The sequence below is a fragment of the Mercenaria mercenaria genome, chromosome 5 (assembly GCF_021730395.1).
Source record: "Mercenaria mercenaria strain notata chromosome 5, MADL_Memer_1, whole genome shotgun sequence".
Classification (NCBI taxonomy): Eukaryota; Metazoa; Mollusca; class Bivalvia; order Venerida; family Veneridae; genus Mercenaria; species Mercenaria mercenaria.
The window spans coordinates 20879415-20904156 of record NC_069365.1 but is presented as its reverse complement, the minus strand read 5'-3'; the positions used below and the strand labels follow the sequence as shown (position 1 = coordinate 20904156).

Sequence of the window (24742 nt, the reverse complement as noted above, 5' to 3'; positions counted from 1 at the left end):
AGTTTAGGAGAAAAGCTGACCTAAACATAAAACTTAACCAGGCAACGCCGACGCAGACGCCGACGCCGACGCCGACGCCGACAACCGCTCAAGTGATGACAATAACTCATCATTTTTTTTCAAAAAATCAGATGAGCTAATAATTATGAGAAACTAGACAAATCTTCCCTACCAATTTAGGCATACTTATTTCTCCAACACTTCAACTTGAAATTTCTACTGAGAAAGCAGCAAACATGCAAAGTGCAGTGCAAGGAAGGGTGGTGTACAGTGCAAGGGAGGAATACATGCCACCTTCTCAACTGAATGTTGCTTGTCAAAGATTAGAGAAATAAATGACTGCAAAAATGTTTTTAAAGCATTTATGAAAGAAAATCACAATATTAAAAGTTTGTAGATTCAGCAAAGCAAGCTTGGATTCAGTACTTGGTGAAAGATAATAATGACCTTTCTGGAGTTACCAAGATCGAATTCACCACGATTATATTCTCAGGACCTAACCAGATCATATCTGGACATTCAGTAACATAGTGCCAGTCACAACATATAGCACATTAATTTGGACTTTAGAACATCCTTCTTTAACTCTTAGAGATCTGTTCTGGAGTTATATTGTCTATAAATTCAAGGGACATAACTCTGAAGTAACTTCTCTAAATTGGCTTTTTCATGAATCCTGACCTACATTTTGTGGAAATCAAAGAAAAAAAAAAAAAAAATGTATTTAGTGCACACACAATTTTCTGAATATTCAGTAATTCAAGGACAGTAACTCTGAAAATCCTTGCATTTCATAGGGAATCCTATCGTGTGTTGCCATAGCAAAGATAAATAAACGTATCCTTTTACTGACTCCTATTCACATTCAATTTTAACAAAATCACATGTCATTCAGTACAATAATAGCTGAAAGTGACAAACTTCATTCAAAGTCCCATATAAAACCTTCACTAAAATTTCTATGTGAGAATAAGGCAGGACTTTGTCAAAAATTTCCAAACAGCTATACATTTGCTCAAGATTTTGCTGGAAGATGACTCAAAGTTCCTTAAGGCTGCTTCAAATTCTACACTATTAAGTGTAATACCAGTAATAACAAATTCATAGGGTGCCTACAGATAAACTGGCAGGAAGTAAAGAATGGCATAACAAAGGCATTGTTTTTAAATTTTAGTGGTTGCCACTCAAGCTGAGAAAAAAAGTATCAAATTGTTTTTGAGAATCTATATTGTAAACATAAAAAAAATCAAGCCAAAGTCATGATATTCTCAAAAAAAAAACTTACCTGTCCAGATGCAGAGCTTCCGCCTTGACACACCTTGTCCCTTTCTTAGAAAAACACACATGCTGACTTTACACTGTAGAGCAATTGCTACATGGGAATTACAATTCAACAGTAACCATAGTGAAGATTGTAGAATATTTCCTCAGTGTCATCAAGTTCCTACAAGATACATCAAACAAGAAGAATCATTTAACCTCAGATACAATGAAAGAATTTAATATCAGTAATATTATCTAATTTCTCAGTCCAACAACAAATACACATCCTAACCATAAACTTTAGCCTGCTGGCGGGAAGTGATAGTGCATCTGTGCAGACTGATCAAGATTTGCACTGTTTGCTATTCAGTCAGTAAATTTTCAGTGAATATCCCTTTGATAAACAAGAGGGCCATGATGGCCCTGTATCGCTCACCTGAGTACCATTGCTCTTAATGATAAGATCAAGTTTTGATATAGATCACATAGCATACACATTAAATATCATCAGGATAAATATTTTCTTGTAACAGTCCTTTTTGACCTATTGGTTACTTACTCATCAGGGCCAATCTCCATACCAAGTTTAAGGGTCCTAGGCTCAAATGCTGCTTTTTTGTACTACCATGACTATTTATTACCCTGGAGGACTTAAATAACATTTGAAACCAATCTCATTTGAAGCTGCTAACGTATATTCATTTACATAAAAAAATAAAGGGAAGTAATTTGTCATAAATTCATTCAATATGTATTTAAACTGATAGTCCAAGTCCATGTGATGGCATAAATGAAATTTCAGATCAGCATCTTCATTATCAGCATCTTCATTAGTTACAGAGATATACCCATTTTAATTTGAAACAAAGGGAGGTAATTTGACATAAAACCAGTCCATAGTTATCTGCAGAATATTTATCTAAACTAGAAATGTGTCCATGGGTCACACATGCCCCCACTACATGACAAAGGACACAGATCAACCTTGGGAAAACAATATGCGTGACAAAACATTAAAATGACAGTTTTTTCCTTGGTCAGGGGCCATAACTCCTACAATACTGAATTAATCTGGACGCAAAACCCCAGGTGCACAACTGCACATGCTGACCAACATTCCTGTAAACTTTGGTGATTCTAGGTCAAATACTTTTTGAGCTACGCGCCACACAACATTAAAATGACCAATTTTTAACTAAGTTAGGGGCCATAACTCCTACATGACTGAATGAATCCGGACGCGAAACCCCAGGTGCACAACTGCACATGCTGACCAACATTCCTGTAAACGTTGGTGACTCTAGGTCAAGTACTTTTTGAGCTACGCGCGACACAACATTAAAATGACCAATTTTTTACTAAGTCAGGGGCAAAAACTCCTACATAACTGAATGAATCCAGACGCAAAACTCCAGGTGCATAACTACACATGCTGACTAACATTCCTGTAAACTTTGGTGACTCTACGTCAAATACTGTTGGAGCTAGACACGACACAACACTAAAATGACCAATTTTTACAAAGTCAGGGGCCATAACTCCCACAGGACTGAATGAATCCGGACACGAGACCCCAGGTGCACAACTACACATGCTGACCAACATTCCTGTAAAGTTTTGTGACTCTATGTCAAAAGCTTTTGGAGCTAGGAACGACAACATTCTCGGAAGGACAAGCCAAAAATAGCAAATTTTGGACCTTTAAGGGGCCATAACTTTTGAACCCATGATGGAATCTGGCCAGTTTATGAAAGGAACCGAGATATTATGCCAATACAAGTTGTGTGCAAGTTTGATTAAAGTTGATTGCAAAATGTGGTCTCTATATCGTGTTCACAAGCCAAAAATAATAAATTTTAGCCCTTTAAAGAGCCACAACTCTAGAAACCATGATGGGATCTGGCCAGTTTTCGAAAGGAACCGAGATATTATGCCAATACAAGTTGTGTGCAAGTTTGATTTAAAATGATTGCAAACTGGTCTCTATAGTGTTCACAAGAAATTGTGAACTGACGACGGACAGATGACGGACGAAGGGCGATCACAAAAGCTCACGTGACAGGTGAGCTAAATATGGTGTTGCCGAAATTGAATGATGGACAAATCCGTTTTAGAAATTTGTTGAATTCAGGTAATTTAAAGAAGATATACTTACTAATTAAAGATTCTGAAGATCCATGCAGTAGTGGTCTAGTAGAGTGAAGGCAGAATACATACACAACACTTCACACCATTTTACATCACCTTGGGAACAAAGTGTCTGGATCTCTACACAAGGACAGTCATTATTTCAGTATCCATGCATGGAAATAATGAAAGTCTCTGCTCTTAAGCCTGAAATTAAATAAGCCAAAACAGGAAAAAAAAATGCAAATTTTTTTTATGTTAAGAAAGTTTGCTTAAATAAGGAAAGAATTCAATATTGCAGAAGTGAGCTACATGAAAACAATTCTGACAGACTGGCCTGTCCTGGAAGAGGAAGGCAAACATTCATAGAAATCTGAAAGAGAGAAAATCCTGCCCGTTCCTGGCAGGCCTTGAACCTGAAAGAAAAACAAAACCTGCCCAATGTATGTTCCGTCCAAGTAAAACATGCATTAGAAGACAGAGGCAGGGTATGGACCTGAAATAAATAAGAAATCCTCACAATCCCTGATTTCTGTCTCACTCAACGAAGGAACAACTGTCATCTAGCAACCTGCCGGCATAGAATTGCAGATCAGTCACCCCCACACGCTTGTATCTTGCGGACATGTAGGCACCGGGTCCTCGATAGTCACGATAGCAGTCTTGATCAACAGTTAAGGGATCTGCAAGGCCTTGAAACCTGAAAGAAATATTCTGCCACCTTTATATGTTCAGCTGTCCTAGGCAGACTTTGGACCTGGAAAAGAAGAAATCCTGCCCACCTCAAAGGTTGTCCTAGGCAGGTCCTGAAGCTGAAAGAAAATCCTGCCGACCATATGTATGGACGGGACATACAGTCAGTTGTCATTGGCAGGCTGTGTACCTGAAAGAAATGAAAATCCTCACAATCCCTGATTCCCATCTCTCAAAACACAGGAATAACCTTCATCTAAACACTGCTGGCACAGAATTGTAGAACAAGTTACTCCACGTCACAATCTTGCGGACATATTGGCACCAGATTGTCCTCGATGGTCACGCTAGCATGTCTTGATCAACAGTAAAGGGATCTGTCAGGCCTTGGCAGCTGTATCTAAAAACAATACTGCCAATCTTTTGAAGCAGCATCTTCTCCTCAGCAGTCTGGAAGATTGGCAGAAAAATAAAACAAAACGAAAAAGGCTCACTCCTACCATCTTAAAAAAGTAAAAAAAGAAGTCCTTACCCTAACGATAATTAAATGCAACATCAAGTTTAAAATCATTTAAACCGAAACTTACACTAAAATTGCTTAAAACCTCTTGACTGAATTTACGAAAACTAAGTGGGTCACAATGGTGCTAGATTGCCTGACCATGCTTCACATCTAAAAGGTTATATAACTAGAGTGTAACCAAAGTTTTTCTGTGATCTAGTTTTTGACCTCAAATGGTTTAGTTTCCAACTGAACCTTCCACTTTATATAATACCTGGCGACTTAAAACACAAGATGACCCGGTTTAACTTAAATTTAATTCAATACCAAAAATGACCAAGTTTCTATTTTGACCTTTAGACTGGTAGAAAATATCTCTAGAATTGCGTTAACATGGGATTTCTATTCAGTATCATTTTTTAGTTTTTTTTTTATGTTTTTTTACTCAGGATAACCAAGCTTGTATATCAACTTCATTTCTGACAGCTTTCTGCAAGATAGGTAGAAGATGTCTCCTCTATAGTGCTAACATGGTTTTTTTTACAATGTGACTTATTGGCCTAGTTTATGGCTGGTAACAAAGTAAATACATTGTACTCTGTATCTGCTTCTTTAAAAAAAATATTTTGATTTGGTTTCCTATTAATAGGATAGGAAAACAAGATGACATTACACTATTAAGACATTACTCAAGAGCTAATGACTCAGGAGTTAGTGGATCAGTCGTGCCAATTATTGTCTTGCAACAATTTGTTCTCAGTATTATGTTCTATAAGACTGTTCAAGGGCCATAACTGGTTTTATAAAAAATAATGTTGCCAAAAATCTTATCACAAACATTCTAGGATATGTAATATGTAACCTTGGTGAGTTTTTAAATAATTTTGTCTACTACTGAACTTGAACAAGATACCTTCTATTATCTAATTACAAATATCTTAAAATTTTGATTGGCTTTACAAAAAGTTTCCCATAGAACTAAATGTTGAAGAAAGTTAAGATCAACTTTTGCATCCATTCATCTCATTCGCCATACCACTTAACTTTCCATATCATATCAACTTTAGACCTTGCCAATTTATCTTGCAAAATTATTCCTTAAACAGACATTGCAAATGCCAATGAATTTAAAAACATAATTCATTTCAGTAAATTTGATTCATAAAGGAAACTTTTTAACACAAAATGCCAAAGTTTTATAATGGTATATTTCATTTTGTTTGCCAGAAATACAACTTTAATATTGCATAATGTCACAAAAGACATTTGACCTATTACCCATTAAAGCCTTGATACAGCAACTTATTATTTTCTTGGCCTAACTGGGTCACCTAGTCAGTATTAATGAACCCTGTTTAAATCAAATGCACCATTAACCAAAAATCATTGAATCAACTAAGTTCATGCCTTGCTTGCCTTTAAACAGCAGTCACAGAGAATAGTACAAATACTAAGAAATAGCAAGCAACACTTCACTCAGGGGAACCTTGTCAAACAAAGCTAGAGATACTAAGAGTGTAGAAGTCACACTATATACCCTTCAAATTAATTTATATTTTCTATAATACTCTTCTTAATAGATTTAAATTTTTAAATTTTTATTTATTCAAGTGCCATTACTCTAGAAAACTGGTCCTGACTTGCAAATTATCAGAAATGACATAGAAATATCTGATATGCACGAGATCAATGAACAAGAAATGTCCCTAAGACATTAATGCTCTACTATTTGAATCAGGAATATTACCCTTATTTTTAAGCTACCTATAGAGTCGAATGCAGAACTTTAACCAGGATTTACTTAGTCCAAGGGGGGAGGGGGAGGTATAATTTGGCTAAAATAAATGTCAGTGTTATGGTACTTGATGCTATCATCTATTTTTATAACCCTATATAGTCACTTGAAAGTTTCAATATTAAATAATTAAAAATAATGCTCTCTTACAATATTTATAAAACAACCATTATGATGCAGATTTTAAAAGCTTCATGTTTTGTTTTCTTACATTTACTAAAAAATTGATTCTATCAAACATGGAAAAATCATACAAACTTAATTGTTTTGAATTACTTTCTGTGGTAGGCTTAAACTGTAAGTGTTACTTTAATATCAACTTGATAGGTCCAGTATTTCCAGAATGATTAACTTGTAATCTTCTAGTTTAAACAATTTTGCAATCGGAAGTTGCTAAATATTAAAAGACTGAAAGACTTCGGTCAAGAAGAGAAACAGGTAGATGACTGGTATAGTTATACAGCCTGACTGGTATAGTTATACAGCCTGTAAGAAGGAAAGAAAGCTAGCTTGCTGTATACAACCATACAATGTAGCAGCTTTGGCTAGTTTGATGGATGAAATATACAACCTGGTAGCACATAAGAAAGTTAGTTAGATGTAATGTATAGACCATAATGAAATATACTACCAATAGGACCCTATAGGATAGATAAGCTTATAGGAATATATAGGGTAGACTAAAAAGCAAAGACTGTTAAATGCTCCCTAGAAGTAACATGGACTGGCTGGCAGTATGCAGCATCTCTCTTGGTAGCAGCTTTGGCTAGCTTGATGGACGTGGTATATACAACCTGGCAGTACATGTGAGAGCTAGATGGTATAATATTGGTCCTAATGGCAGTTATAAGAAAGAAATATATACCATATTAGCATCATGGAGGGACACCATGTGATAAACTAGCTACAGTTAGGCAGATATGATAGTAAGCAGGAAGAAATATATACCCTAGTAGCATCATGGGGGAACACCATGGGATAGCTAGCTAGAGTTAGGTGAATATGATAGTTAGCAGGAAGAAATATATACCCTAGTAGCATCACAGGGGAACACCATGGGATAGCTAGCTAGAGTAAGGTGGAAATCATGGTAATATAGGATAGAAGAAGAAGTTAGATGGGAAAGTTAGCTAAATACAGATACAAGCACAGCGAACAAGCTGCATAGATAGAAAAGCAACAGTGTAGAATAAGGAAACTAGATCTTATCTTTCAGTCTTTAAATACAGAGCTTTTTTCAAAATAGTACAATCAATAATCCATGTGATCAATAGTTATTTCAATTCAAATTCAACAAAATATATATGGAAAACTACTTACAGTAACCAGTGCTCAAGTTTATGCTATGTGGGCATGAGAGGTATAGCAGTTCATTACCTCTCAAAACTTCTCATTCGTACCAACTATGCCAGTAGGCTTCCACAGGGTGTTCTTATACATTTTTTTCCAATTTTTCAGCATATGCATTTTAAAGACTTAAAATTGATGCTGATATCTAATGCACATGAAAACCTGCCTATCTGACCTTTGCTCTCACTACATGACCTTGATACTGAACCAACATGACTGAAAGATAGTCTTGCAGGTCATTTCACTTTAGTAAACCATGTGCCAACTTCTTGAAAAAATTTCTAATAGGTAACAAGAAAAAAACAACAGCACACATAATAAAATGGTGCCTATGTGGCCTTTGATCTCACCATACCACCTGTAGTGACCTTGAATTGATAGGACTTAAAAGGATTCCCCAATCATTATGACAAAAACTTATGAGCAAAGCCAATCCTAGAATTTTATTAAAAGTCATACTTTTATTTTTAGCTCTAAATTTACAAGCACAAATTAGTGAAATGTTGGTCTCTATTTCATAGTACAAATTAAACCACATTGATGAATACTGCCAAAGTCAGCAGACTAAGATGTAACATTTTAGGGAAGTGAAGACCTGAACATTTGCTTTGCTTAAGTCAGTGCTGGACTCAGCTATAATTTTGCTTAATGCATTTTAATTTTTAAAAATGTTAAGATTTTAATTTTTCATAGATTTTCAAACAAACACTTTCACTGCAAAGACAGAAATGCTCTATTAAAAGTTTTCCATATTAAAAATCCTTCCCTTGTTGCTGACAGGTCTTACAAATATATGCTTTGAATTTCATAAAAATAAAACTCATGAAAGAAAGGTATAATTGTATCAATTTAATTTATTTACCTGTTAAATTATCAAAAAGTTGTTCTAAAGAAAAGTCTTCATGACCTACAAATTTAAGAATCATGCAATGTCTGAAATAAATACCATTCAAAATAAAGTAAGTTCTTAAAGTAAGCGTTAACAAAAATATGCCTTTTCCCCTTATTATCCCCTTTGCATAAAACTTTAAGAAATCTGTATACATCCTAAAATTTAAACTATTACTTCCTGAATATCTAGTAACAAACAAGTATAAAGTATAAGGTAGATAGGACAGATTTTTTTCTAACTTGTATGAAAACTATCTTGAATAAATATTGGATACATTTGTATGTGGTAATAGGGTTGATAGGCCAATGGTAAACTGTGAGACTGATCTCTAAATCCTGAAATACAGTAGTTCAATATTAGTCAGTAGCCAATATTTCTTAACCCAATCCTGTGATGTATGTTCCAAACAGCAAGCTATTATAACCAGCTGCAAGTATTTTTGAAAGATGATCAACACAAGAATGTTTGACTCAACTCAGAAGAAATGTGACTTTTTAAAATTGTGTTTATCAGCTGAAAAATTACCTGTAATACAGTTCACATCTTGACCTAGAAAATGAAGGTGTCTTTAAATGCAGATACATGAACCAGCAGCCATTCCACCTATTTCCCTTGTCAATGACTTTTTTCAGTGTTTTTGAAAGATTGGTGGTATTTTGGTCAAAAGTGTATTGATTTTCTAGTAATCATCTAATACTGATAACAAAAAATACATTATCTAACATACATATGTTTCTTTACAATTTCCCCATACCAGCTATAAAAGAAGTTGAAAGATTTCAAATGCCTCCAAAATGAATATTGTCCCTAAATGCAATTTAAACCTGAACCAGAAGCACTCCCGCCTCTACTGACGTAATTTATGTAAAGAAATTTGACAAAAAGTATTTAATACTCTAATATCACTAGAGCCCTTTCATGCTATTTGAAGAATCCAGTTCCTTTTAAATGATATTCTTTTAACTTGAAGCCAAAAATAAATTATTCTGACACTTTGGTTTATTCATAAACCTTTAACCAGTACCTCTTTGCCAGTTTATCTTGGGTAATTATTGACCAGAAACTGTTTTTTACTTTTAAGTACCAGTGACCAGACTCCAGTAGCCTTAAATACAAACTGTATAAACATATAAACTTGCTATACACTAAGTTTGGTGACATTGTATGCTGTTTTAGTAATGGTGACCTTGACCTATTTTGCCTGGAGACCCCCAGTCTTAAGCCTCTTCTCCTCGAAAGCTTTCTATCAAATTTCATTGCAATATCTAATTCATAATTCAAACTTGCTACTCACCATGTTTGGTGACAACTAAATTATTGACCTGAATCCTCATTTGATGCGGTTAACCTAGCCCTACTGTTTTAACCAAATTCAATTCGCATTAAACTGTATACAGTGACCCCAACTGCCTCAATACAATCCCAAGCTAGGGCTAAACAAAAGTTCAATGAATAAATATCAATTTGGACTACAACCCAGACTGACCATGCTTGTCAGCCCACATTACCTTACTAGCACCCCAAACTTGGTAACCAGGGTTTTCAAAATTGAACCATGTGATAATGATTCATTGAAATCCCTTGAAAACTTAAGTTATTTCTGAATGAACAGTCTGGAGGAAAAGTCCCATTGTCTGTGACCTAATCTGAGGGATAGAACTGACTCTCAACATACCTTCTCATTATGCTTAACTTTTGATAAAAGTTTCATTGGAATCCACTGAATAGTTTAAAAGTTTAAATTTTGCTAAGACACAAAATAAGTAAATAAGTATTACAGTCCTTTAAATGCGTAATATTGGTGACCTTGACATTTGATGTACTGACTTCAGACTGACTGTTTTCCATAACATAACATCATGCTGAACATTTCATTTAAATTACACTAGATGTTTTGGAGAAACTAACAGTGTGATTATATGAGAACGTAAAAATAGTCGAAATTTGATGGTACATTATACTAAATTTGACTTGGAAATTTACGAGGAAGTGGCAAGCATAGTGCAAGGTGCATGCTGGGATGCTGAACAATGCTGGAGAACAGTGCAAGGGCATGATGCAAAGGGAAGGAAGAACATAAATTCCCAGGTCAAAACTGTAGTATAATGAACTTAGAAAATTGTGGAACCATCATAAAAAGATAATGTAACAGCAGATGTATATTATGCAAAAAGCCTGCCACCAATTTTACCAAATTGTTGAATTTTTTACAAAATATTATTTTTATTTAAGCTAAACAGAACAAGAGCAATTTAATTAGGCTTAAATGTGCTATAACGTGTAACCAATTTGCAAAATCTAATTATTTAGATTTAGTACAGAAAGATAAATGCCAAAACAATAACTTTTCGAGAATACTGGTTGCAGAGAGCCAATCAATCTGTTTCAAATTATGACAATGGCTTTTTAGATTTGGAACCCCAAAATCTGTTCCCAGTTAAGACAATGCTGTTCAAAGGAAATTAACTTGTTAAGAGCCCTACTATGCAAGTAAATGATTGCAATAGTGATATTGGTTGGCTCAGAGCCTGACACACATTTCCCAATTAACTTAGCAAATATAGCGTAAACCAACTTGATTGAGTGGACATTGGTTAAGACCTGACATGGGTTTCCCTATTAATGTTTAAAGGATACTGATTCACATCTATTGTAAACCAAATTGTCTAATGAGAGAATAGTGGTTGAAACCTGACATGGTTTTCCCAATTAACTTTTAGGGGATACTGGTATTGTAAACCAAGTTGACTATTGAGAGGATACTGGTTTAGACCTAATATGTTTTCCCAATTAACTTTTAGAGGATACTTGTTCAAATATAGTGTAAACCAACTTGAATATTGAGAGGACATTGGTCAAGAACTAACATGGTTTTCCCCTATTAACTTTTAAAGCATACTGGTTCACATCTATTGTAAACCAAGTTGACTGACAGAATAGTGGTTGAGACCTGACATGGTTTTCCCAATTAACTTTTAGAGGATACTGGTTCAAATCCATTGTAAACCAAGTTGAATATTGAGAGAATACTGGTTTAGACCTGATGTGGTTTTCCCAATTGCGTTTTGGAGGATACTAATTCAGATCTAGTGCAAATCAAAATAATGTCTAAATCTGTTAAGATATTTGTTCACAACATTCACATGTTTTTCCAAAATTAATATTTCTGAGTACACTGGTTCAGATCTATTGCTAATCAAGACAACGACTATTGAGAGTACCCTGGTTTAAAGCACTGGTATGTTTTTCCCAATTAATTTATTGTGAGGATACTGGTTCATTTCTCTGGCAAATTAAAATTTTGCAATTTGCTTTCCAGATAACCCATTTCATATTTTTGAATGACCTGACCCAAACAATTAAAAACTTACTTACCAACAAACTTGAGCATATAATCAGCATAATTATACATGTGCTATATAAAATAATTGAGTTATGGCCCTTTTAATGGTTACCACATCCAAATACACAAATATTAATAGTAAACCAAACTGTTTCATCTATTAAATTTCTTGACGATCTTCAAAATATATAGCCTACATAAACTACTGCTTGCACATTGAAATATTAAAACAGCAAAACCATACAAATCAATTATTTCCCCTTTTGTAAGTGACAAATGGAATGATGGTCCATGGTGCAAGACCTTGAACCATCAACTGAATTTTAGGATATGTACAGTTTCATTTCCCCTTTGTGTGATGGCAAGTTTAATGTACTAAACAGAACTCAATTACACTGAATATATTGACAGATGGCAATGAGAAGAAATGCAATATGCAAGAAACATAACTCTGAATTGATTATTTACAAGTTTATCTTCTCCTCATATTTCTTATTGAATTCATACAATTATCTGATATAAGTACTGGTATCTAGGATGAAACTAGTATTTTCAAGCCGGAAGGGCACAATATTTGTTGAGACAAAAATATTACACCAATTTAAAAAAAAAAAGACTGCCCCTTGCATGTCAAAGTTACAGCTCAGAAAAGATCTAACATGACCTTTGACCTCTTTATTAATGAAACCTTGAACTTTGAGATAGAAACCTGCATCTTACTCCAAACACTTTCACTTTGGCGAATAGTTATGGCCTTGACAAGACCTTACATGAACTTTAACCCCTAAATGTGACCTTGACCTTCAAGAAATAAAATGCAGACTGATCCATGCATGTCAATGTTGCAGTTTGGACATGCTGTATTCCCTTTGATACCCTAACTGTGACCATAACCTTTGAGTTAGGAGCCTGCAGCTTGTGCTCTATAGGCAAATAAATCTGTCAAATAATAAAAAAAAAAATACTGCTCATGCACATGAAATTAGACAGACATAAGACCTAGCTAGCAAATAACCATGGATTTTACAGAAAACTGATTCAAGCCTAACACAATATGACCACTGCTTTATCAGAAAAAATTACTTATCACCAAATCACTCTGAAGAAAATCTAGAAAAAACAATCTGAACAACAAATACAAGTCTAAAAAGCAAAACTCTAATTAAACATTCTTTTTTAAATTTATTTACCTTCCTTCCTTGCTTTGTGTTCACTTTTTTGTCCTTTACCAACTGTCTGCTGAATGAACATGCACTCTCAACAAGCATGATTTGCATTGGTTAACTGTAGAAAAAAGGTATACAGTAGTAAATAAACTTCCAATATGTTCTATATAAAATTAGCAATTTTCTGAGAGCTGTAACAGTCATAGCCAGGCCCATTTAAAACAAGAGCTGTCACAGGAGACAGCACACTCGACTATTTTGATGCTTCATTTAAAAGGGGGCATAGTTCATGAAAAATTGGTGTCAAAGTTTTGCACCTTGCGTCATATGAAGAGGGTGATGATGTGGAACAACAATTTTAAATTTGAATCAAATCTGTAGAGTGATAACTGGGAGAGGGTGAAAGTGCACTAAAACTTTGACCTGAAATTCTAAATAAAAAGGGGAGATAAATTATGAAATATTGGTGCAAGTGCTATGGCCCTTATGCCAGATGATGTGGGTGATGATGAGGAATAACTATTTAAAGTTTTAAAGCAAATCCATCCAGTAATTAGAGAGATAAGGTGAAAAAAGAGAGTGTAAAAAAAACTTTAACCAAGGTAGCGACGTGGAAAGACGCTGACACTGACACCAGGGTGAGTAGGATAGCTCTCCTTATACTTTGTATAGTTGAGCTATAGATGGAGGATTCTTTCTTTCCTCCATTATCCAACTGCTGCTTGATTACCTATTTAGTTCTACTGTACAAATACAGGAGCTGTCAATTTTGTACAAGCTCATTTTTTAAATATCTCTAGAAAACTTGCATACAGCTAGATTCTGTCCAAACTAATCTACATGTACTCACTTTTAAGAATGAAAATGTCTTGGCTTTCACTGGGGTTGTTCTGGTTCCCATTCTGACAGCTGTTAAAGTTCAGCACTGTGAGAGTCAACTGGAATGATGGCAGACATCAGAACAAACTTGGGTTATGAAGGCGTAGACTCATCAGCCTGAAATAAATTGTTTATTGTTCTTGACATTGCTTAGATCTACTACTAGAGATTAATCCATGACACAAATAATCCTACCTTGCATTTATGTATACACCTATTGTCCATTTTCACAGTAAATACTAAAGAAAAAAAAGAATCTGAATTTATTTTATTACACTCAAAACATTTTCTTATGTCATACAATATGCATGTATTTGACAACTTCTTTTTTTTGCATTGATATATGTTCTTCCAGTAATAAGCAAGTTATAATGGGGATTATCAAATATCTATCAATGACTTGATTTGTAGAATTATCTGCAGCACCAAGTTCATGGAACTTAAGAAAATCTAAAACAAGAGCACATGCATGTAAGACAGCCAATGCACAACTATTCGATTGTTGTCCCAGAAGCAGGAATATTACCCTTAAAGTTGAGATATCTAGACTTTTAAACCAATATTTGCATTATAGTTCTGGAGATAGTAAGTTGCATTTAAAACTTTAAATACGATTTTCTAAGCACAAAAGTGGGCATAATTTGGCTAAAATGCATGTCAGACTTACAGGACTTGATGCTATCACCTAGTTTTATAACCCTAAAGACACATGTGAAATTTCAATTCAATGTCTGCATCAGTTTTGGAGACAGTTAAATTTTCAGGACTTTTCAGAGGTATATGTGACTTGACCCAGTATGGTTGGAAATTGACCTCGAAAAAGTTAAAAAAAAAAGTTTCAGAGCTTTATATGCTATTATTGTTAATAGCTAAATATACTTGCACGCAAAACTTAACCAGTAGTTTTAAAGGGAGCATAATTTGGTCAAAATGCAGGTCAGAGTTATGGGACTTGATGCTATCACCTAGTTTTATAACCCAGAAGCCACATGTGAAGTTTCAATTCAATATCAGCATTAGTTTTGGAGAAAGTAACTTGCATGTAAAACTTTAACCAGGACTTTTTAAGTCCAAAAGGGGGCATAATTTGGCCAAATAACATGTCAGTTTTATGAGACCATGACCTTATATACGGAGGTTGGTAATTGACATAGAAAAAGAAAAAATAAGTAAAACAAGCAAACTCAATGAATTGGTATCCCCAGCCGAAAAGGTTTGTGGTGGAGGAATGGCAAAAAAATATACCCGACAAAAAGTTAAGGATGTTACTAAGAAGCAAATAATTTCATTAGTCAAAATCATTTTAACAGAAAATGAATGCTTTTTTTTTGGGGGGGGGGGGGGGGGGGGGGGGGGGGCAGGGGGGGTGACCGGGTGAGGGTACAAAACTTCACATGTTGATTATAAATATTGATGGGAAATTAACAAGAGCACCGCCTTGCGGGTGCTGATGCTCATCTGATTTTTTTGTATAATAGAAATATTGTCCTACCCATGGTTTTCTAAGTTCAAAATGGGCCATAATTCTTGCAAAAAGCAGGAAGGAGTTATGTTGCTTGCTGTACAGAGTTAGCTTATGATGGTAAACAACTGTTGCAAGTTTCAAATCAATAGCTTTGATAGTTTAGGAGAAAAGTTTACCTTAACATAAAACTTAACCAAGAAATCTGATATTTTCTAAGTCCAAAAGGGGCCATAATTCTTGCAAAAAGCAGGATGGAGTTATGTTTCTTATTGTACAGGGTCAGCTTATGATGGTGAACAAGCGTTGCAAGTTTCAAAGCAATAGCACTGAAAGTTTAGGAGAAAAGTTGACCTAAACATAAAACTTAACCAAGAAATCTGAAACATAAAACTTATCCAAGAAATCTGATTTTCTAAGTCCAAAAGGTGCCATAATTCTTGCATAAAGCAGGATGGAGTTATGTTTCTTATTGTACAGGGTCAGCTTATGATGGTGAACAAGCGTTGCAAGTTTCAAAGCAATAGCACTGAAAGTTTAGGAGAAAAGTTGACCTAAACATAAAACTTAACCAAGAAATCTGAAACATAAAACTTATCCAAGAAATCTGATTTTCTAAGTCCAAAAGGTGCCATAATTCTTGCATAAAGCAGGATGGAGTTATGTTTCTTATTGTACAGGGTCAGCTTATGGTGGTGAACAAGTGCTGCAAGTTTCAAAGCAATAGCATTGAAAGTTTAGGAGAAAAGTTGACCTAAACATAAAACTTAACCAAGAAATCTGATTTTCTAAGTCCAAAAGGGGCCATAATTCTTGCAAAAAGCAGGCTGGAGTTATGTTTCTTGCTGTACTGGGTCAGCTATTGATGGTGAACAAGTGTTGCAAGATTCAAAGCAATACCTTTGATAGTTTAGGAGAAAAGTTGACCTCAACATAAAACTTAACCAGGCAACGCCAACGCCAATCAAGTGATGACAATAACGCATCATTTTTTCACAAAAAATCAGATGAGCAAAATGAAAAAAAAAATTGGGGGGGGGGGGGGGGCGGGGGGGATGCATTTTCGGGGTGGTGGGCATGACTGAGTGGAGAGTGAGGTGGGGGAATGGTACAACTTTGCATGTTGATAAAATATTCATGATATTCATGGAAGATTTGAAATAAAAAATAAAAAGGATTTTTTTTTTGGGGGGGGGGGGGGGGGGTGACCAAGGCAAGGTGGTGACCAGGTGTGGGTACACAACTTCTCATGTTTATAATAAACTATTAATGTTCATGGAAAAGAATGAAAGAATTTTAATGAAATTCTACCAATTGGTTGGTTTGTTATGTACAAATCTGTGGATTTTTTAACAATTAAAGGGCAATAACTCTAAGGGAAACTGAATCAAATAATAAAATTGATGGGCATCACTGCAGTATGCTGGTTCATGTTTATTTCAAGTTTTATGAAATTCTATCTGACTGTTACTGAGAAATGGCTGCAGACGGACATTTTTGGGCATTTTTCATTAAATCAAGGGCAATAACTCTAAGGGAAATTGACCAACCCCCAAAAATACTTGACAGGCACCATCGCAGTATGTTGGTTCATCTTTATTTCAAATTTCATGAAATTCTACCAACTAGTTACTGAGAAATGGCTGCGGACAGACATTTTTGGGCATTTTTCAGTAAATCAAGGGCAATAACTCTAAGGGAAATTGACCAATCCCCAAAAAAACTTGACAGGCATCATTGCAGTATGTTGGTTCATGTTTATTTCAAGTTTCATGAAATTCTACCTGCTAGTTACTGAGAAATGACTGCGGACGGATGCACGCACGCACTGACGGACAATGCCATTTCAATACCCCTCTCCTGATTTCATCGGCGGGGGATAAAAAGTACAAAAATATGCCTTTAAATGATAGCCATATGTACTTGCATGCAGTTAACCAAGGTGAGACACTGACACCTATGCCAGGGGGAGTAGAATAAACTAAGACTCTTATTTGAACAGTTAAGCTTAGACAAGAGCTGTCCCAAAGAGTCAGCGCGCTCAACTTTTCTCAGTGCTTGACTCAAAATTAGAGCTTTGCCAGTAAAAACTTTAAACAAACATTCTAAGTTAAAAAGTGGCATAACTCTGAAAACTTTCAAACAAAGTTATGGGGATTGTTTCTCCAAGTGTACACTGTTGATAGTTAATAACTATTTTAAGTTTCAAGTCAATAGCTTTGATAGTAACAGAGATATTTGACTTTATCAGTAATTTTAACCAAAAAAATCTGAGTCGAAAAGGAGCATAACTCCATCAAAATTCAAATCAGAGTTATGGCGAATGTTTCTCCTGGTGTACAATTTGATAGTAGGTAACTTTAATTCTAAGTTTCAAGTCAATAGCTTTGATATTACCAGAGATATTTGACCTTATCAAAAACTTCAACCGAAAATTCCAAGTTAAAAGGGCATAACTATGTCAAAATTCAAATCAAAGTTATAGGGATTGTTTCTCCTGGTGTAGACTTTGATAGTAAATAACTATTTCAAGTTTCAAGTCAATAACTTTGATTATTGTAACAGAGATATTGACTTAATCAAAAACTTTAACCAAAAATTCTACTTTATCACGATTGCCTCAGTCGACCCAGCTGTAAATGGGTACCAGCAAATTGCTGGGGGTGAGGTATAATTGGTTTTAACTGTTCTTAATATAGGGTCACAGAAAAGCTCTATAGAGCTTATGTCAATTGTTGCACCAAGCAACGGTAAATAAAACTTACTTTTACCTCTACCTCTACTTTTTCTATGAAAAGTCAAGCTAAAAATGCTCTAAATTACCTGAAAAAAAGTTATGGCCCTGACAACATCTTATATCAGGTCTAGTATATTCCCCGATTGGTGCATCATGCACTGATCGGTGTATCATGCACCAATTGGTGTATTCAGCAATACACCAATCAGTGTATCAACACGTAGGATGCTACTTTAAAACAAAATATTTCGAGAACCGGAAAAAAACGCATTCCGATACCTTCACGTTGTTGATGACATCGGCCATTTTCTGTCGCCACAACATTTTTTTGGACAGACTGCTGCATTTCTTGCGGTTTTTACATTGAATGCACTGTCACATAATTATAATTCATTGACAGGTAAGCAAACACCATTTAAATACCCCAACAAATGTGATTTTTTATCCAAATTTCCTTCAATAACCCTTGCCTTATACAATCGTAGCCATGTTGGATTCGGATCTACGCATAACGCTGCACACTTTTCCCAGCATCCCATAATTTGATTGACATGCGTATTACCTTAAATATGTATGGTGTACCTCACAGTACCTGTAACGACGTAATAAAATATGAAATAAATTTTCAGTCAGTTTTGAAACCTCGTAATATTCAAAGTTAATTTAACAGTTGTATTATCAATAAGAAGTGATATCAAAGTTAGTAACATGTTGGTTTATTAATGATATAAGCCATTTTGTTATATTAATCAAGAGTGGATCAAGGAGTTTGGTTAATAATTATCTAAAGCTTTAATTTCTTTTAATTTCGATATTATCTCTCCTCTGTGATGATTAGCATGGATTTAGTGACATCAGACATGACTATTATTATTATTGTGTCATTTTCTGTCTTGCTTTCCATAGTATTCAGTCTGTTAAAATTTGTATTATCACAATGGTATGAGTGCATTTATTATTTCATTTTGTAGGTTACACACCACTTGCTTAGATAACTTTAAAAAGAAAATCATTATTTGCGGTAATTTTATATTTTGGTTAATATCATATTTTGGACACCATACTTTAGTCTAATTTTCTGACAGATGCTGATTTTTTTAGCGTTCAGGCGCCGAATCAAAGGGAAATCACTCAAAATCAACATTGCGGAACACATGCTGCAGTGGCATTGAGAAATCTTTAACAAAAATGCTTTTTAACACTAGAAATTGTTGTGTTCGACAATAAATAATATGTAAGTAGTACATGTAAATGTGTTTTATCATTACGTTACCTAATATATTTAAAAAATAATGAAATAATTTGAAAACTTCATCTCGAAGGGCTGTTCTTTAGTTTTTCCCATGATGCGGAAATATAAAATACATGTGAAATAATGGTCAGTTCATAAATTTTCTGAGCCGATACACTTATCGGTGTATTGTTGAATACACCAATTGGTGCATTAATACACCAATCGGTGCATGATGCACCAATCTGGCAATATACTAGACCTGTATATTACTTTTGACTCCTAAATCGAGGGTTCAACGCAATAAGGGCGTATCTACATATAATAATCATATGTAGATACGCCCTTATTGCGTTGAACCCTCGAAATGTGACCTTGACTTTCAACAAGTATTTATGTGAAATAATATGAAGACTGCTCCATGCATGTCAATGTTACAGTTTGGACATGCTGTATTCCCTTTGATCCCAGAAATATATGACCATATCCTTCGAATTAGGAGACTGGAGCGTATGCTCTCTGCCAAATATAAAAACGATTGCTCATGCATGTCATTTTTTTTCTTCCTTCTTTCCTGTAAATTATAAATTCACTAGTACACTATAACGTGAACAAACACTATGCAATTGCACTGGGCATATGCTATCCGGGTATTACGAAGTGCTGAAACATTTACAGAATACGGATTTTACGGAAATAAGAAGCAACTAAATTCACAAGTACACCGAGGACCCCTTTCATTTACATAAAGGTACTGAGACACTAGACAAATGTTTTACCACTTGCTAACCGATGAGTTACAATGCACACATATGCTAGCATATAAATTTTAGGCGCAGCTAATTCAGTTCAGGAGTACCAAACGCACGGAAGATAAGCAGAATAAGGAAAATGGACTAGTATCTGCAAGCTGGACGACAATATTGTCCTTGGCTACAAAACACACACACAAAAAGTGTGCTCCAAATGAGCTGACAGTCAGTTACAAAATTCAGACCTCAAAATCTGAGATTTATACAAATCAAACACTCTTAATAATCATGATTATAGGCTATCTACAAAATCACGAGTATATCAATTGACCCTAGCTGGTCAAAAGCTGTAAATACGGGAAAACAAAAGAAAACAAAGGAACTAATTTCGTATACTAACCACTGCTCAATTACAGTATGGTAAATGGGCCAAGGTTCAACAAGGATAATATTATCCAATGAGAACAAATGCATGAAAAGCCACCTGTGATTAATTAAAATTTATTTTATAGGAAAAATTCAAGATGACGCAGCTATTTCCACTCGGTCACGCCAACTCTTTTTGATAAAAGTAAAGCCTAAAAGTTCGCCATTGTCGGTTAGAACACCTTTAAAATTATTTCATCACACTTTGCGAACTGCCTTGGGTCAGGTCACTCCAGCACAACTAAAGTTTATAGAACTTTTTAAAACTTGGCTAAAATATTCTCTCCCAAAACCACGTCCGCCGCCATCAACCTTCACGAAACTGGTTCAAGCCTAGTACACACCCTATTACCTGATGTCCACCACGCCGAGGGATGCGGCTGCCACAGAGGTAGGAAATCAATAACGGTGAATAGTGGTGTTAGTTTTTTGAGCTGTATTTTTTCATTTCGACTTTCCATGAAGATATTCTGGTACAGGCATATGTGTAAATGCCTAAACATATTATATGATTAATCCTGGTCGCCAACTTTGCGAAATTAATAAGTATTCAGCTATTTAAATTGGACGTTTATTAAAATTGATACGAAAATCATATTCAACAGCTCAATTCGAAGTGTTTACAAAATAATTTTATCGGGTTTACCTCACACGTCAAACGATCAATCATCTGGGGATAGTCCTGGCAAGTTTCAAGTCTGTCCGTACGTCTACACCGACGTTATGACCCTCCATAGGGACCCGGGTACAGTCACGTATGATAAACTTTACCGCAGAGGGCATTTTTAAATGATGCCCATCCCACCGAGGAGTCAAAATATAGGATATCGTTTACGACAGAGGGAAATTTTGTGTAAAAATGTCTATTTTGGGTGTTTGTTTTGCTTTTGAGTCCTATGAGGTCATGGAATTATTTGCAGTATGCATTGTTTATACTTGTGTTTAATAATGGGCGATTTTCAATGGCGAACACCGCTGAAACATGGTGGTAATCAGTCTAGATTGAACTTCAATCTATCTTCGACGTTGTTTTGCTACTATAAGTCTTCGTTTCGTAAACTCAATTTTGTTTCAATTTCTTTTATCATGAAATATACAGAAATAATGATATCTCAAGTCCTGATGGTATCGGTACTTGCATTCTTGCTCGATTCAGTGTTGAATTTACGGTTTATATTAAATGATAAATCGTCTTGCAATCAGTATATATATGCATACAATCTGATACTGTACAATGAATAGAGTTGTTTTGCCACTGAAAGTCTTCGTTTTGTAAAATCATTTTTGTTTCTTTTTTATCCTAATATACAGACATTTGCTGCCAGCAATGAAATCCTAAGTCCCGGTACTTGCGTTTTTGCTGGATTCAGTGTTAATTGAATATAGGTTAATATTAAATATCAAATTATTTTGCATTATCAAGCTTTCATACTCTACATAAAAGATCCGTTAGGCTATAAAATTTAAATATATTTGTCAGTGACATAAGTCAAGTGATCGGTTCTAAATAAAGCTGTTATTCATTAATCGTTTAAAGAAATGTTCTAAACAATTTATTTTGTATTCAGTTTCAGAACCAAAGATGAAGGCATACAGGTGCTATTACTGTAACAATGATCACTGGAGTGATTGACCATTTAGTTAATTGTCATGTCAAGAGAGATCTATCAAAATGCAATGGAAATAACTAAACCATCTGTTATTACCGAGTTACTATCTGAAATGAAGATTTCATTCTGATCGATCTCTCTTGAAAACTTTAAAGATGTATTCAGTTTTGATATTTTGCCCTGTAACTTCGATACATTACCACACGCTGGTCACTAGAAATGAATATTTCACCTTCATTTGGAATCACGTCGGTATATGTTTTCTGTCCTATATCCAGCATTCCAAATGTTTTCGTCGTATTCCAGTTCCATGTACTTAAATGGTCAATCACTCTAGCGTAAGTTGCAAATCAGTGTCTTTGCTTTTTTTAAACAATTCTCATGCATTTCAAATATATATGCTTAAATATACTACTCGACAAACTGTGTTTAACTATATGATCTGATGTGTATTTAAATGAAAGCTGTATATAACAAATGCCAAACGATTTAATATCTAATATTAACCGTAACTTCAACACTGAATCCTGCAAGAACGCACGTATCAGGACTTAAGATATCATTATTTCTGTATATTTCATCATAAAAGAAATTGAAACAAAAATGAATTTACAAAATGAACGTTTACAGTCAGCAGCAGAACCAATCTATACATGTAGCAGATAGTATGCAGTGTCGGAGATAGAAATACAATCTAGACTGATTACAGCGGTGTTTGCCATTGAAAATCGCCCATTATAAAACATAAGTATATAAACAATGCATACTGCAAATGATTCCATGACCTCCCAAGACTTAAAAGCGAAACAAACAGCCAAAAAAGACGTTTGTACACCAAATTTCCCTCTGCCGTAAACGGTATCCTATATTTTGACTCCTCGGTGGGATGGGCATCATTTAAAAATGCCCTCTGCGGTAAAGTTTATCATACGTGACTGTACCCGGGTCCCTTTGGAGGGTCATAACGTCGGTGTAGACATACGGACAGACTTGAAACTTGCCAGGATTATCCCCAGATGATTGATCGTTTGACGTGAGAGGTAAATTCGATCAAAATATTTTGTAAACACTTCGAATTGGGCCGTTGAATATGATTTTCGCATCAATTTTAATAAACGTCCAATTTAAACAGCTGAATACTTCTTTATTTCGCAAAGTTGGCCACCAGGAATAATTATATAATATGTTAAGGCATTTACACGTATGCTTGCACCAGAATATTTTCATGGAAAGTCGAAATGAAAAAATACAGCTAAAAAAACTAACACCACTATTCATCGTTATTGATTTCTGACCTCTGTGGCAGCCGCATCCCTCGGCGTGGTGGACATCAGGTAATAGGGTGTGTAGTACATCATCAGAAAAAAATTCTTCCCGCCAAATCACTCTCGAGAAAATCTAGAAAAGTGACGCATATTTAAAAAAAAACACAATCTGAACATCAAATAAAAGTCTAACAAGCGAAACTGTAATTAAACATTTCTTTTTTAATATATTTACCTTTCTTCCTAACTTTGTGTCCTTCCTCGCTGCTTCGCTTTGCGTCCTTCCTCGTGCTTCACTGACTGCCTACTAAATGAACACGAGTTCACTCCCAACATATGTCACGTGATTCGCAAATTGATTAGCTTTAGGATAAACTACACTTTCACTAGCCGTTACCTGCTACACTAGGATAACAATTGGACCGAACAGTGATACATGTATGTCATATGGAATACGATTTATTTTCTCGAACACTGTTATTTTTTTCTGCACCACAACTCAGATTTTTGCTATGACTAGTTTTGAAAGAGTATTACTACATTGTCCGATATGGAATTCTATGGCTAAAAATCAAACCTAGGTTAAAGAAAATGGAACAAAAATTCTCAACTGGTATTAAGAAGCGCGACATAGCTTACAACTGGATTTTAAATTCTTATATGAACGGACTTCACCCAGTTACTGACCATTTATCGACCGCGGGTCTTGGCATAAAATATATTATTGCAGTCGCGAAGAGCTACAACAAACAGAACTTTTCTGCTCGTCAAAAGAACGCTCTCATATACATATGGGTGAAATGATGGAACTCAAGCGGCAGATATAATGATGGAACAAACGATTATGATTAATAAACAAACGGGACATGAATTATTGAACAAACTGGTTATAAAGAAGGAACAGGTGTGGAATACGTATGTTTCCAGACATGATGTCATTTATTAACATAATAGAACTCACGGCCCCACGGTTCATTTTATTAGGTCGTGAGTTCGATTCATGGGTGAGGAGTTTGTACACTGTGATGTTTTGATAAAAGACAATTGTTTCTGAAACCATTCGTCCTCTACGTCTGACTCATGTAGAAAAGTTGACGGTTACTTGTGGAGAACAGGTTGATACTGGTATAGAATCTAGGAACACTGACAGGATACGTTGGATCAAAAGATATACATGTATAATGATAAAAAAGACAGGTGTATTAAACGAAAGAAACAGACGGGTTACATATATTATATATTTTATTAC

At 35.0% G+C, this 24742-nt stretch overlaps 1 long non-coding RNA gene across 2 annotated transcripts in view; it reads right to left on the bottom strand.

Annotated features, from left to right (window-relative positions):
• The window catches only part of LOC123556593 (uncharacterized), a 42508-nt gene extending 18631 nt beyond the window's left edge, over nucleotides 1–23877 (bottom strand). For both annotated transcript variants that reach the window (XR_008370898.1, XR_008370899.1), the window contains exons 1-5: nucleotides 23729–23877; nucleotides 13982–14127; nucleotides 13156–13249; nucleotides 3419–3597; nucleotides 1286–1444 (exon numbers count right to left, since the gene is read on the bottom strand). This is a non-coding gene — a long non-coding RNA (uncharacterized LOC123556593). The remainder of the gene's footprint in view (nucleotides 1–1285; nucleotides 1445–3418; nucleotides 3598–13155; nucleotides 13250–13981; nucleotides 14128–23728) is intronic.
• Between the last annotated feature and the right edge of the window lie 865 nt (nucleotides 23878–24742).